This window comes from Oncorhynchus mykiss, chromosome 2 (genome assembly GCF_013265735.2).
Source record: "Oncorhynchus mykiss isolate Arlee chromosome 2, USDA_OmykA_1.1, whole genome shotgun sequence".
Taxonomy (NCBI): domain Eukaryota; kingdom Metazoa; phylum Chordata; class Actinopteri; order Salmoniformes; family Salmonidae; genus Oncorhynchus; species Oncorhynchus mykiss.
Window position 1 is genome coordinate 81,459,490 of NC_048566.1, and position 14,605 is coordinate 81,474,094.

General features: G+C 41.4%; 1 protein-coding gene across 1 annotated transcript in view; it reads right to left on the reverse strand.

Moving 5' to 3' along the window:
- Positions 1-14,605, reverse strand: part of LOC110497556 (guanine nucleotide-binding protein G(i) subunit alpha-1) — a 61,477-nt gene that overhangs the window by 45,421 nt on the left and 1,451 nt on the right. The gene's annotated exons all lie outside the window — the stretch shown is intronic.

Consider the following 14,605-nt stretch of genomic DNA (forward strand, 5'->3'; position numbering starts at 1 on the left):
ACAGGCAAAATCCTAGAGGAAAACCTGGTTCATTCTGATTTCCAGACTCCGGGAGATTAATTCCCCTTTCAGCAGAACAATAACCTAAAACCAGTGGTGTAAAGTACTTACGTACAAATACTTTATAATACTACTTAAGTAGTTTGTGGTATTTATATTTTTTGCCAACTTTTACTTTACAACATTCCTAAAGAATATAATGTATTCCATACATTTTCCCTGACACCCAAAAGTACTCGTTACGTTTTGACATGAAAATGATCCAATTAACACGCTTATCAACACAACATCCCTGGTCATCCCTATGCCTCTGATCTGGCGGACTCATGGAAAATGTGCCGTCTGGTTTGCATAATAAGGAATTTTAAATGGTTTATACCTAAGTACATTTTAGCACTTCCATTTACTTTTGATTCTTAAGTATATTTAAAACCAAATACTTTTAGACTTTTACTCCAGTAGTATTTTACTGGGTGACTTTCACTTGACTCATTTTCTATTAAGGTATCTTTTACTTATGTATGACAATGGAGTACTTTTTCCCAAACACTGCCTAAAACAAGGCCAAATCTACACTGAAGTTGCTTACCAAGTAGACAGAGAATGTTCCTAAGTGGAAGAGTTACAGTTTTGACTTAAATCTACAGCAAGACTGTAGATATGATTGTCTACCAATGATCAACAACCAATTTCACAGAGCTTGAATAATTTTGAAAATAAAAACAAATGGGCAAATGTTGTACAATCCAGGTGTGGAAAGCTTTTGGAGACTTACCCAGAAAGACTCATCTGTAATCGCTGCCGATGGTGCTTCTACAAAGTATTGACTCGGGTGTGGGTACTTACAGTATGTAAATTAGATATTTCTGTATTTCATTTTCAATAAAATTCCAATACATTTCTAAAAACATGTATTCAATTTGTCATTGTGTGTAGATGGGTGAAAAAATATCAATTTTGAATTCAGGCTGTAACAACAAAATGTGGAATAGGTCAAAGGATATGAATACTTTCTGAAGGCACTGTAGGCGAGTTCAGTTTATCCCCAAGCCTTAGAGCCAGGTAAGTTTAATTAATAATGCCTAGGTCTTCCAGCAGCAGTCAGGTGAGTGGTTCATCATGCCCCAGTTGCGTTTGTTCAGCCCGCTGTTGACCTCACTGCTGGTAATGTGAACCAGCCTGTGCATGTTGACAAGCAACCGCCAACTACCAACTGGAGAGACAGGACTACCAAATGGGTGAGGGAGGTGACTAACACAATATACTCAAAGATATAAATGAAGTTCATGGGTAAAAAATAAACTTACATATTTTTCTAATTTATATAGAATATTATAACATCCCTGAAAGGCAATAATAGGAAATGATCAAAGTAATATGCTTGTGTCTCTGGTTGTATTTATTATACTGAACAAAAATAAAACTCAATGTGAAGTGTCATGTTTTTGTTTTATTTCACTAATTGGTAGTTAGTCTTGTCTCATCGCTGCAACTCCCCTACGGACTCGGGAGAGGCAAAGGTCTAGAGCCATGCGTCCTCCAAAACACGACCCTGCAAGCCGCACGGCTTCTTGACACGCTGCTCGCTTAACCTGGGAGCCAGCCGCACCAATGTGTGGGAGGAAACACTGTCCAACTGACGACCGATGTCAGCTTGCAGGCGCCACAAGACACTAGAGCACGAGTCCAGGAAATCCAGGACAGCCAAACCCTCCCCTAACCCTGACGACGCTGGGACAACTGTGCACCGACTCATGGGTCTCCCGGTCACGGCCGGCTGTGACACAGTCTGGGATTGAACCGGAGGCTGTAGTGACACCTCAGCACAGCCTTAGACCACTGCACCACTTAATGAGCTGAAATAAAAAGATCCAATGAGCACAAAAAGCTTATTTCTCAAATTTTGTGCACAAATTGATTTACATCCGTTAGTGAACATTTTTCCAAGGCCAAGATAATACATCCACCTGGCAGGTGTGGAATATCAAGACGCTGATTAAACAGCATGACCATTACACAGGTACACCTTGTACTAAGGACAAAAGGTCACAAAAAAATGTGCAGTTGTGTCACATAACAAGTCACGTGCAATTGGCATGCCGACAGCAGGAATGTCCACAAGAGAATGGAATGTTAATTTCTCTACCAAATGTTAATTTCTCTTATATGTCTAACCGGCTTCACAAACGCAGACGACCGCGTAACCACGCCAGCCCAGGACATCCACATCCGGTTTCTTCACATGCGGGATCGTTTGAGACCAATCACTTAGACAAAAATACTCCTCAGTTTCATCAGCTATCTGTAATAAAGCCCTTTTGTGGGTAAAGACATACTGATTGGCTGGGCCCGGCTCCCCAGTGGGTGGGCCTAGGCCCGACAATGGCTGTGCCCCTGCCCAGTCATGTGAAATCCACAGATTAGGACCTCATTTATTTATTTCAATTGACTGATATGAATTGTAAACCCAGTAAAACCGTTGAAATTGTTGCGTTTATATTTTTGTTCAGTATATTTACTTTTCTTTGGTCTTTGTGATATTTGTATATTGTTCTGTACAATGTTCGTGTGATGCAATAAAAATACTTATGGCCATCCAAAGTTTAGCCTAAATCACAAGTTTAGGGAAGAAAGACTGGGGTAGACATTTCCTACAGAGGCTTTGGGTAGCACTTTTTGCAACAGATGTGTGTAATGTAGCTCGTCATGGCCCTCAAAGGCAAGCATGCCAGGTACACTGGCCCCCTTCCAATTTGCCTAACACTGCAACAGATCCACGGAAGATGCCATTGCCATCGCTATTCACACGACCGTAGCACATCTGGACAAAAGGAACACCTGTGAGAATGCTGTTCATTGGCTACAGTTCAGCATTCAACAGTAGTGATGCACCGATATGACATTTTTGGCCGATATTGATATCCAATATTTCCCTTGCCAAAAAAAACCCATACCCAATATTTAAAAAATGTGCGGCCTTTTAACAATTTAACCTTTCTGATCTCCCCATCCCGGATCCGGGATCGTGAATACAGACTCAAGCTCATTACCATAACGCAACGTTAACTATTCATGAAAATCGCAAATGAAATGAAATAAATATGCTAGCTCTCAAGCTTAGCCTTTTGTTAACAACACTGTCATCTCAGATTTTCAAAATATGCTTCTCAACCATTGCAAAACAAGCATTTGTGTAACAGTATTGATGGCTAACGTAGCATTTAGCATTAGCATTCAGCTGGCAACATTTACACAAAAAAACAGAAAAGCATTCAAATAAAATCATTTACCTTTGAAGAACTTCAGATGTTTTCAATGAGGAGACTCTCAGATAGCAAATGTTCAGTTTTTCCTGAAAGATTATTTGTTTAGGACAAATCGCTCCGTTTTCTGCGTCACGTTTAGCTATGAAAAAACCCCTGTATCCAGGATTGTGTAAATCTATCAGCAAGCTCATTAGCATAACACAACGTTAACTATTTATAAAAATCGCAAATGAAATGAAATAAATATGCCATCTCTCAAGCTTAGCCTTTTGTAAACAACATTGTCATCTCAGATTTTCAAAATATGCTTCTCAACCATAGGAAAACAATCATTTGTGTAAAAGTAGCTAGCTAGCGTTAGCATTTCGCGTTAGCATTTAGCGTTAGCATTTAGCGTTAGCATCCAGCACGCAACATTAACAAAAACATAAAAGCCTTCAAATAAAATCATTTACCTTTGAAGAACTTCGGATGTTTTCAATGAGGATACTCTCAGTTAGATAGCAGATGCTCAGTTTTTCCAAAAAGATTCCTTGTGTATTAGAAATAGCTCCGTATACATCACATTTGGCTACCAAAAAAAATCCGAAAATTCAGTCCTCAAAACGCGAACTTTTTTCCAAATTAACTCCATAATATCGACTGAAAACATGGCAAACGTTGTTTAGAATCAATCATCAAGGTGTTTTTCACATATCTCTTCATTGATACATCGTTCTTGGACACATGCTTTCTCCCCTGAATCAAATGGTAAAGTACAAGCAGCTGGCAATTGCGCACCGAATTCGACGCAGGACACCAGGCGGACACTTGGAAAATGTAGTCTCTTATGGTCAATCTTCCAATGATATGCCTACAAATACGTCACAATGCTGCTAAGACCTTGGGCGAACGACAGAAAGTGTAGGCTCATTCGTTGCGCAATCACAGCCATATAAGGAGAGAATGGAAAACAGAGCTTCAGAAATTCTGCTAATTCCTGGGTGATGCATCATCTTGGTTTCGCCTGTGAGTTCTGGGGCACTTACAGACAAAATCTTTGCAGATTCTGAAACTTCAGAGTGTTTTCTTTCCAAAACTGTCAAGAATATGCATAGTCGAGCATCTTTTCGTGACAAAATATCGCGCTTAAAACGGGAACGTTTTTTATCCAAAAATGAAATAGCGCCCCTAGAGCTCTAACAGGTTAACTGTACTAGAATGCTCAACACACACACGGACACAGAGGTCTAAGGCACTGCGTGTAAACGGTGCAAGAGATGTCACTACAGTCCCTGGTTCGAATCCAGGCTGTATCACATCCGGCCGTGATTGGGAGTCCCATAGGGCAGCGCACAATTGTATAACATAACTGATATTGCAGGCGAAATCCTGAGAAAAATCCAATCAGGAAGTGACTCTTATTTTGAAACCCCTGTCTTTCTATGCATCCCTATTGCCCACTGAAAGGGATATGAACCAGATTTTCTGTGGCTTCCCTAAGGTGTCTACAGCCTTTAGACGTAGTTTCAGGCCTTTATTTTGAAGGATGAGCATAAACGACTACATTCCGTCAGTGGCCAGCTGAGGGCTCTCAAGAGTGATTCTTGCGTAAAAGACAGAGGTAGTCATTTTTCCTCTCGCTCCTACTGAAAAGCCAATTGTCCTGGTTGATTTATTATCGAATAGATATTTGAAAAACACCTTGAGGATTGATTATAAAAAACGTTTGCCATGTTTCTGTCGATATTATGGACATCATTAGAATTTCTTTCGCCAATGTCGTGACTGCTATTTCCGGTGGATTTCTCAACACAACGTGACCAACAAAAGGAGGTATTTTGGGTATAAAAATAATCTTTATGGAACAAAAGGAACATTTGCTGTCTAACTGGGAGTCTCGTCAGTGAACACATCCAAAGATCTTCAAAGGTAAACAGTTAATTTGATTGCTTTTCGTGACCAAGCTTCCTGCTGCTAGCTGGACATAATGCTATGCTAGGCTATCGATAAACTTACACAAACGCTTGTCTTGCTTTGGCTGTAAAGCATAATTTCAAAATCTGAGATGACAGGGTGATTAACAAAAGGCTAAGCTGTGTTTCACTATATTTCACTTGTGATTTAATGAATATGAATATTTTCTAGTTTTTATATTTTTTGACCGTTGCGCTATGCTAATTAGTGTAGTTGATGACAATTCTCCCAGATCCGGGATGGGTAGTTCTAAACATAGTCCAAACCTATTTCTTTCACTTACTTGCTGTGCTGTTTTGTTGTTCATTTGTTTAATTCTCAACCAGGATTTCTATGGAACACCGTTTGGGTCTTTGAGTGTCATAACACTATTTGACATGTCATATAACACTATTTGACATGTCATAAGCTTGTTGACCAATCAGGACCTGAATATGACTGCACGTCACAATTTAACACGTCATACATTCATACATACATACGTAGTTATTACACCATCACTCGTATACCATATGTCACAACGATTCATGCTATGATGCTGGTAAAGTTGTCTTGTGCACCTACAGTGCTGGTCATAAAAAAAAGCTAGCTAGCTCATGGACGCAGACAATGTTCCCCAAAAACATTGCAAAACGACAATCTAGGTGTCACCTAAAATAACCCTCATTTATAAGACAGTCCTTATTTGATTATGTGAAGATAGCCACAATAAGGATTAGCCACAATAGCGGACTTTGCGGTTAGCCTTCAAAATAAAATTATACTATTTGTATTCATTTGCATCACTGTCAATGGCATACTTTTCATTTGAATGCAAACCGCAAATTCCACTATTCTGCCTAATCCTTATTGTGGCTAGCTTCACAACACATAACCCGGTCGAGCCTGACTAGCCAGATAAAGTTAGCTTTGGGCAACAGGTTTAAGTAGCTGGCTAACTATTTATTTTCAGTTCAATTTCAAAAGGCGAACAACAAGTGGCCACCTAGCTAATGCTTACACACAATGATTCCTAAATCATTGCTAAGAATAATGAAAATGACTGCAGTTTCTACTGGTCATTGTTTTCAGGCTGGTTGTATTGGAGCTAGCTAGGTACCAAGCTAAAGCTAGCTACCCCAGAAGTTGCGGTCAAACAAATTGCGTTATTACCAACACGGTATTGTAAACATATCGTTCGTGGCTGGTGTTTGCAGACTTTTGTACAGCTTTGACAGTGCTACTGTATCTTTTTTGACACGCAAAGACCCAAACGGCATTCTATAGTATAGAAGTGACGATATTACTGTGCAACTCCGGTAGGTCAACATCTGAAAAATAGGGTGGTAGTGTGTACCGGTGCTCGACCAGTCGGCTAAAACCAATATCACCCACGACAGAGAACTGCTGATTGTCAAGGGCAATGAATTCTATTATCTTGGCTTTAATGGATTTTGCATTCAAGTCGTCTCGCTGAATTTCTCTTGCTCTTTCTAAATGACTGCTCGACTTGTTGACTGCTCGATCCACATAGCAGACATTGTGTGGGCTAGGTTAGGAATGCTGTGTTGCACAACATTTTACGTGGCGTTATTACGTCATGTACATTATATAGGCATGCACGGTAGCTTTGACATCAGTTTTTAACATCGGTGTTAAACTAGATAAAATCGGGCCAATACCGATGTTGCCATTTTCAGCCAACGATCTCCAAATACTACAGCTGCACCGTTGAGAGCGGGCCTGACCGGCTTGATCACGGCCTGGTACGGGACTTGCTCCATCCACAACCGCAAGGCCCTCCAGTGGTTGATGAAGATAGCCCGTGCTTCCACCCATCCAGAACATCTACTCAAAACAGTGCCTGAGGAAGGCACGCAGCATCATCAAGGAACCCCCACACCCCAGCAACGAGTTATTCTCTCCCTTAACATCGGAGCATGACGTCTGATACAAACATGCTTAGAAACAGTTTCTGGATAAGGAGTCGTGCAAATGGTTTAAGAAATATTTGACAGACAAGACACAGTGTGTGCTTTCTGATGGTGTCAAGTCCAGTTTCCTCTACTATGAAAGGTGTACTGCAGGGGTCAATTTTAAAACCTATTCTCTTCACAATTTTCATAAATATTGGTCTATGTATTATATCCTGTAATATTCATCTGTATGCAGAAGATAAGTTTATGTATGCCATTGCACCAAATGTTTGTTGACCAAGCTGTTAGAGCTGCAATCCGATTGTTACATACAGAAACCTTGTTGATTTAAAACTTGTACTTAATGCAGGCAAAACTAAATAGATGTTCTCTAATTCACAGAAGTATTTGTCAGATGGGCTACATATTCACTCATTGGATGGTTCTTTCATCGAGTGGGTTCCCGTCTATAAATATCTGGGTGTTTGGATTGATAAAGATCTAATGTTTAAAAATATATATATACTGATGCTAGTTAAGAAGCTAAAATTTAAAGTTGACTTAAGAAATAAAATGTTGCCTCTCCATGAACAGCAGGAAGCAGATTGTACAGTCAACATTCCTGCCAGTTCTTGACTATGGCGACACCATTTACCAGAATGCAGCAGCCACTACTCTTAAACCTTTGGATGCCGTCTACCATAGCGCACTTCGCTTTATTACAGGTGACAGTTTTGCTACTCATCATTGCATCCTGTATCAGAGGGTCTGCTGGACCTCACTAAAATCCCATAGATCACCTCATTACTCCTTTCTCGTTTACAAAGATCTGATCCACAAGCTTCCAACATAGCTCACAGAGCTCACAAAAATATGAGATACCAAACCCGTTCGAATGAGAGGTCCCGCTTGTCTCTACAGTTTGGTAGTTAACGCAGCAGTTATGGAATACCTTATAAAACAAATTACAACCTGAATTCCCTGGTGCTGATAGGGCAGTTTAAAACTCTTGTTGAATAAGTTCACTGAAGAGTGCAACGGTTTCAATTGATTTGTACAACTTGTTGTAATAACCTGATACAATGCATTTATAGCCATTTTAAAGTTATTTTTTGTTGTTGTATCGAATGAATTAGGGTACCTTAGGGTACCATTATAAAATGAGACAGGTCTCAAATTGAGTTCCACTGAACATGTAAAAGTTACTAAAAATGATCTACAAGTGAGACTGCTGAACACTTGAACGACGACCTGCTCTGATTCTCCGCACCTTAGCACACGTCACAACTGCTGCTACCAGACTCCTATTATACACTTGACCCCCACATCTCCAATACACATGTAAATATTGTTCTATAAAATTGTGCCTTCCTGTACTATACTTAAGCTAAAATGTTTATTATATTCTGCAATTTACTATGTTCGTATTCCTATTTTTTATTTTATTTACTATTCCTTATTGTTGCTGCATTGTCAATAAGGAACGTACAAGTAAGCATTCTTTTGATGATGTATACCATGCATATTCCGTACATGAACTAAGCAAAAATAGAAACGTCCTCTCACTGTCAACGGCATTTATTTTCAGCAAACTTAACATGTGTAAACATTTGTATGAACATATGATTTAACAACTGAGACAAAGTGAACAAGTTCCACAGACATGTGACTAACAGATATTGAATGTGTCCCTGAACAAAGGGCGGGGGGTCAAAATCAAAAGTAACAGTATCTGGTGTGGCCACCACCTGGATTAAGTACTGCAGTGCATCTCCTCCTCATGGACTGCACAAGATTTGCCAGTTCTTGCTGTGAGATGTTACCCCACTCTTCCACCAAGGCACCTGCAAGTTCCACATTTCTGGGGGGGGGGGGGGGGGGGGGGAACACTGACATTCCAGTCTTGCAGGAAATCACGCACAGAACGAGCAGTATGGCTTGTGGGATTGTCATGCTGGAGGGACATGTGGTACCCTTCCTGCAGGCTCATCCTGACATGAGGGAGGAGGATGTCTTCCCTGTAACACACAGCGTTGAGATTGCCTCCAATGACAACATGCTCAGTACGATGATGCTGTGACACACCACCCCAGAGCACGACGGACCCTCCACCTCCAAATCGATCCCGCTCCAGAGTACAGCCCTCGGTGTAACGCTCATTCCTTCGACGATAAACGCAAATCTAACCATCACCCCTGGTGAGACAAAACTGCGACTCGTCAGTGAAGAGCACTTTTTGCCAGTCCTGTCTGGTCCAGCGACGGTGGATTTGTGCCCATAGGCGACGTTGTGGCCGGTGATGTAAGACAGGTCCTCACCAGACAACAGGCCTACAAGACCTCAGCCCAGCCTATTGCGGACAGTCTGAGCACTGATGGAGGGACTGTGCGTTCCTGGTGTAACTCGGGCAGTTGTTGCTATCCTGTACCTGTCCCGCAGGTGTGATGTTCGGATGTACCGATCCTGTGCAGGTGTAACATGTGGTCTGCCACTGTGAGGACGATCAGCTGTCCGTCCTGTCTCCTAGTAGCCCTGTCTTAGGCGTCTCACAGTACGGACATTGCAATTTATTGCCCTGGCCACATCTGAGGTCCTCATGCCTCCTTGCAGCAAGCAAATGAGCAGGGACCCTGGGCATCTTTCTTTTGGTGTTTTTCAGCAGAGTCAGTAGAGAGGGCTCTTTAGTGTCCTAAGTTTTCATAACCATAACCTTAATTGCCTACCTTAATTGTCTGTAAGCTATTAGTGTCTTGACAACAGTTCCACAGGTGCATTAATTGTTTATGGTTCTTTGAACAAGCATAGAAAATAGAGTTTCAACCATTTACAATGAAGATCTGTGAAGTTATTTGGATTTTTACAAATTATCATTGAAAGACAGGGTCTGGAAAAAAGGGACCTTTTTTTTTTTGCTGAGTTTAACACTAGACTACCTGAGTTGTCAATGGACATTCTCTGGGAAGCCAGGGTGTGGAGGCGGAGTCTTTGCATGTAAACACACCACACAGACAGCACTCCTGAGCCCTATACTACAAATCAGGTTTGAGGTGTTGGCAAAGTAACTTTGGTCAACTGATTTCAAAATGGGATAACCTGTACCACAAAAGTGGCTCACCTTTTATCCAGGTACATTTCTATAGCAATGAATCCTTCAGAACTAACCTGTTCCGAGGCAGGCTAATACAGAGCTAACTCCACTTATCCTGAATGAAGTGCCTGAGACACAAGTTGAGGACCAATGAAATCTGATACCCTCCTGGTCACAAAGATTGTGTTATCACCCCATTCATTTGAGAAAGACAACAGATTAAATATGTTATTAATTAAATGTGTGAAAAAAATATTACTGTTAAAATACCTATCACATTACACATTTAGTTTGGAAGCAAATGCTGTCATTACTACGCTTTCACACAATTGCATTTAGAAATCTGAGAAAGCCAAACCAACAGTGGCAACCAAATATAGACATAATGGATGGCAGTTCCCATTCAAGTCAAGACTGGCAGCTATTGCTAGCGTACCCATGAGTTTAACAGTAAAAGTGCTAGTGTTACAGGTTCCACAACCCTTTTATGGATTACGTCTATGGCCACAACACAACAAGCTGTTCCACAGATAGGAGTGATAGGAGTGGGGGGAAAAGTGCTTGTGCATTGATAAGCACACCAAAGACTGCATTAACGATAACCTGAGTAAATTTTTTTTTAAAAGACACCACTTCTAAATGCCTATATCACACCATAGCCTGCTGAATTTGAAAGATACCCTTTCTTTCAGTTACAAGCCCCAAGCAATATCCACCGTTGTAGTACGGATGAAGCCTGACCTGGAATGTGAGGCGAACTGAAGCTGGCTATTAGGGTTGCAAAGGGTCAGAAACTCTCAGGTGAATTTCCGGAATTTTTCCATGGGAAGTTTAACCCGGGAATTTTGCTTAAATTCATCAAAAAAAAAGTTAGCTTATAACAGTGAACCTTTTTTGTGAGGGTACACAAGGCAATTCTAGGTTTTGTGGCATATTTTGGTTAAACTTCCCCAATTCAATGGAATTGCAACCCTCTGCATGCACAGTGCACTCTTACATCACATGTACAGCGGATTCTCAAGCGCTTGCACACTAATGAGATGCTATTGAGCACACACTAAACTCTGAGCCAAGGACTACATGCTTTCGGGTAAGTTTTGATTACAATACTTGGTGGGGTGAATATATTTTATATGACATACATTATTTTTTGTTAACTAGTAAATAGTAGCCTATGGCAAAGTGTAAATAATTTCTAACTTGTTAGTTTTTGCTACCATGTGGGCTTTTAGCTTGCTTGAGCCTGTTAACTGAGTGTTAATTGACCTGCTTCCATACATTTCTTACAAATGAGTTGTTTAATCTAACTGCAAAACTATTTATCTGTACATGGAATTGTATTTGGGTTTTTTTTACAGGAAAATGCCACGGGCACTATCTGATGTGTGGAGACATTTCACTGCAGCTATTGTAGAAGGAAAATCTGTGTACATTTGCAAATACTGTGCCAAATCATGCAACAAAGATGCAAAATAATCTGGCCAAGTACATCAAGTGCCCTCAGCGCTCACAACAAGCAACCTCTGACAAAAGTCCCCTCTACTTCTATCAAGGTGAAAATGATGAATCAGACACCTTATCGATAGCAACAGCTCATGGTCCTCCCGGAATCAGAAGTTTGACTCGAGCTGTGTATGCAACTGGCTCACCTCTGATGCTCACAGGCAATGTGTATTGGAAGAGATTTCTGAATGTTCTTCGCCCAGCATACACCCCTCCAACCAGACATGCTTTATCCACTCATTTGCTGGATGCAGAGTTCAACAGAGTACAAGTGCAGGTCAAGGAAATCAGATAAAGCAGACTGTATTGCAATCATCTCTGATGGGTGGTTGAATGTTTGTGGGCAAAGAATAATTATCACCATCTCCAACCCTTAACCAGTATTCTACAAGAGCACAGACACGGGACAACAGACACACCGGTCTTTACATTGCAGATGAGCTGAAGGCAGTCATCAATGACCTTGGACCACAGAAGGTATTTGCACTGGTGACAGACAATGCTGCGAACATGAAGGCTGCTTGGTCTTAAGAGGAATCCTACCCTCACATCACACCCATTGGCTGTGCTGCTAATGCATTGAATCTGCTCCTCAGGGACATCACGGCACTGAAAACAATGGATACACTCTACAAGAGAGCCCTGGAAATGGTTAGGTATGTGAAGGGTCATCAAGTTATAGCAGCAATATACCTCACCAAGCAAGGTGAGAAGAATAAGAGCACCACATTGAAGCTGCCCGGCAACACCATTTGGGGTGGCGTTGTCATCATGTTTGACAGTCTCCTAGAGGGGAAAGAGTCTCTCCAAGAACTGGCCATATCACAGTCTGCCGATATGGACAGCCCAATCAAGAGGATCCTCCTGGATGATGTATTTTGGGAGAGTGGTAAGCAGCCTGAAACCTATAGCAGTAGCCATTGTACGGATTGGGGGAGACAATGCCATCTTGTCTGATGTTCAGACTCTGCTTGCAGATGTAAGGGAAGAAATCCGTATTACCCTGCCCACTTCACTGTTGCTCCAAGCAGAGGAAACTGCAGTTCTGGAATACATCAAAAAGAGTGAAGACTTCTGCCTGAAGCCCATACACGCCACAGCGTACATGTTGGACACCAACTATGCTGGTAAGAGCTTCCTGTCTGGAGCAGAGATCAACAAGGCCTATGGTGTCATCACTACCGTGTCTCGCCACCTTGGCCTAGATGAGGGCAAGGTTCTTGGCAGTCTGGTGAAATACACTTCCAAGCAAGGGCTTTGGAATGGAGATGCAATATGGCAGTTGTGCCAACATATCTCATCAGCCACCTGGTGGAAGGGACTTGTGGATCTGAGGTTCTTTCCCCTGTTGCCTCCATCATCCTCTAAATCCCACCAACAGCAGCCGCCTCAGAGAACAACTGGTCCTTGTTTGGGAACACACACACCAAAGCACGCAACAGGCTGACCAATACAATGGTTGAAAAATTGGGGGCCACCCGGGCAACTGTGAGGCTTTTTGAGCCTGACAACGAGCCATCCTCAACAAGGTTGAAAAGTGACAGTGAAGATGAGGCCTCAGAATCTGATGTTCAAGAGGTGGACATTGAGGAGGAAAACATGGAAGCCTGAGAGGAAGACAACCAAAGCTTTAGTTTCTAGACTATAATTTTACAGATGTATGTTGAAAACATTTTTGGGAGATGCGATGGATCATTCAATATTCGTAACTAAATTGTTTCTTTTTTATTTCTATTGGAAGGATTTAATCATTTGCAATTAGGTCTACTTATAAGGTAAAAGATTGATGTTTCTGTCTCCATATGGTATGGTAAATATATGCAATGCAAAAAACATGTACGTTTAAATTGTATTAATATTCATTTGCATATTTTCCCATTAATTCCCACAGAATGTTTCCACCTCTGAATATTCCCCAAAATGTGCAACCCTACTGGCTATCTTTAAAATAAATAAAACATGTAATATTTTAATAGTACACACAAAACATACATCTATTCGAGAAGCAAACTGAGAAACATAATAAATTATAAAGCCTGACCATCACACAAATAACATGTGTAGTTGACTGACAAACAGACACATTATTATGCTGTGGGAATCTTAGAACTATTATTACAGCAAAAAGGAGGGTGGAAGAAGCCATGTCCATTTTCAGCAAGAGTTTAATGATTCATACTTTTATCTACTGCGATTTGTCATATGGCTCATACTAGTAGCCATCTATGTTACTGTATATGCAATTCCAAGTTAGCTAGCTATATGACTACTTAACCATTGGATGAATTCATTGCAGTTTTGTAGCCAGATTAGCTTGCCAGATACACTACATGACCAAAAGTATGTGGACACTTGCTCGTCTTACATCTCATTTCAAAACTTTGGCCTAACCCAGATCCGTCCGTCGGACTGCCGGATGGTGAAGCATGATTCATCACGCCAGAGAACACGTTTCCACTGCTCCAGAGTCCAATGGCAGCAAGCTTTACACCACTCCAGTCAATGCTTGGCATTGCGTATGGTGATCTTAGGCTTGTGTGCACTGCTCGGCCATGGAAACCCATTTCATGAAGCTTCCGCCGATCAGCTCTTGTGGTGACAATTTGGAACTCTCTAGGGAGTGTTGCAACCAAGGACAGACCATTTTTACACGCTAAGTGCTCCAGCAGTTGGCGGTCCCGTTCTGTGAGCTTGTGTGGCCTACCACTTTGCGGCAGAGCAGCTGCTGCTCCTAGACATTTCCACTTCACAATAACAGCACGTACAATTGACAGGGGCAGCTCTAGCAGGGCAGACATTTGACAAACTGACTTGTTGAAAAGGTGGCATCCTATGACGGTGCCACATTGAAAGTCATTGAGCTCTTCATTAATTAAGACCATCCACCCCCAATGTTT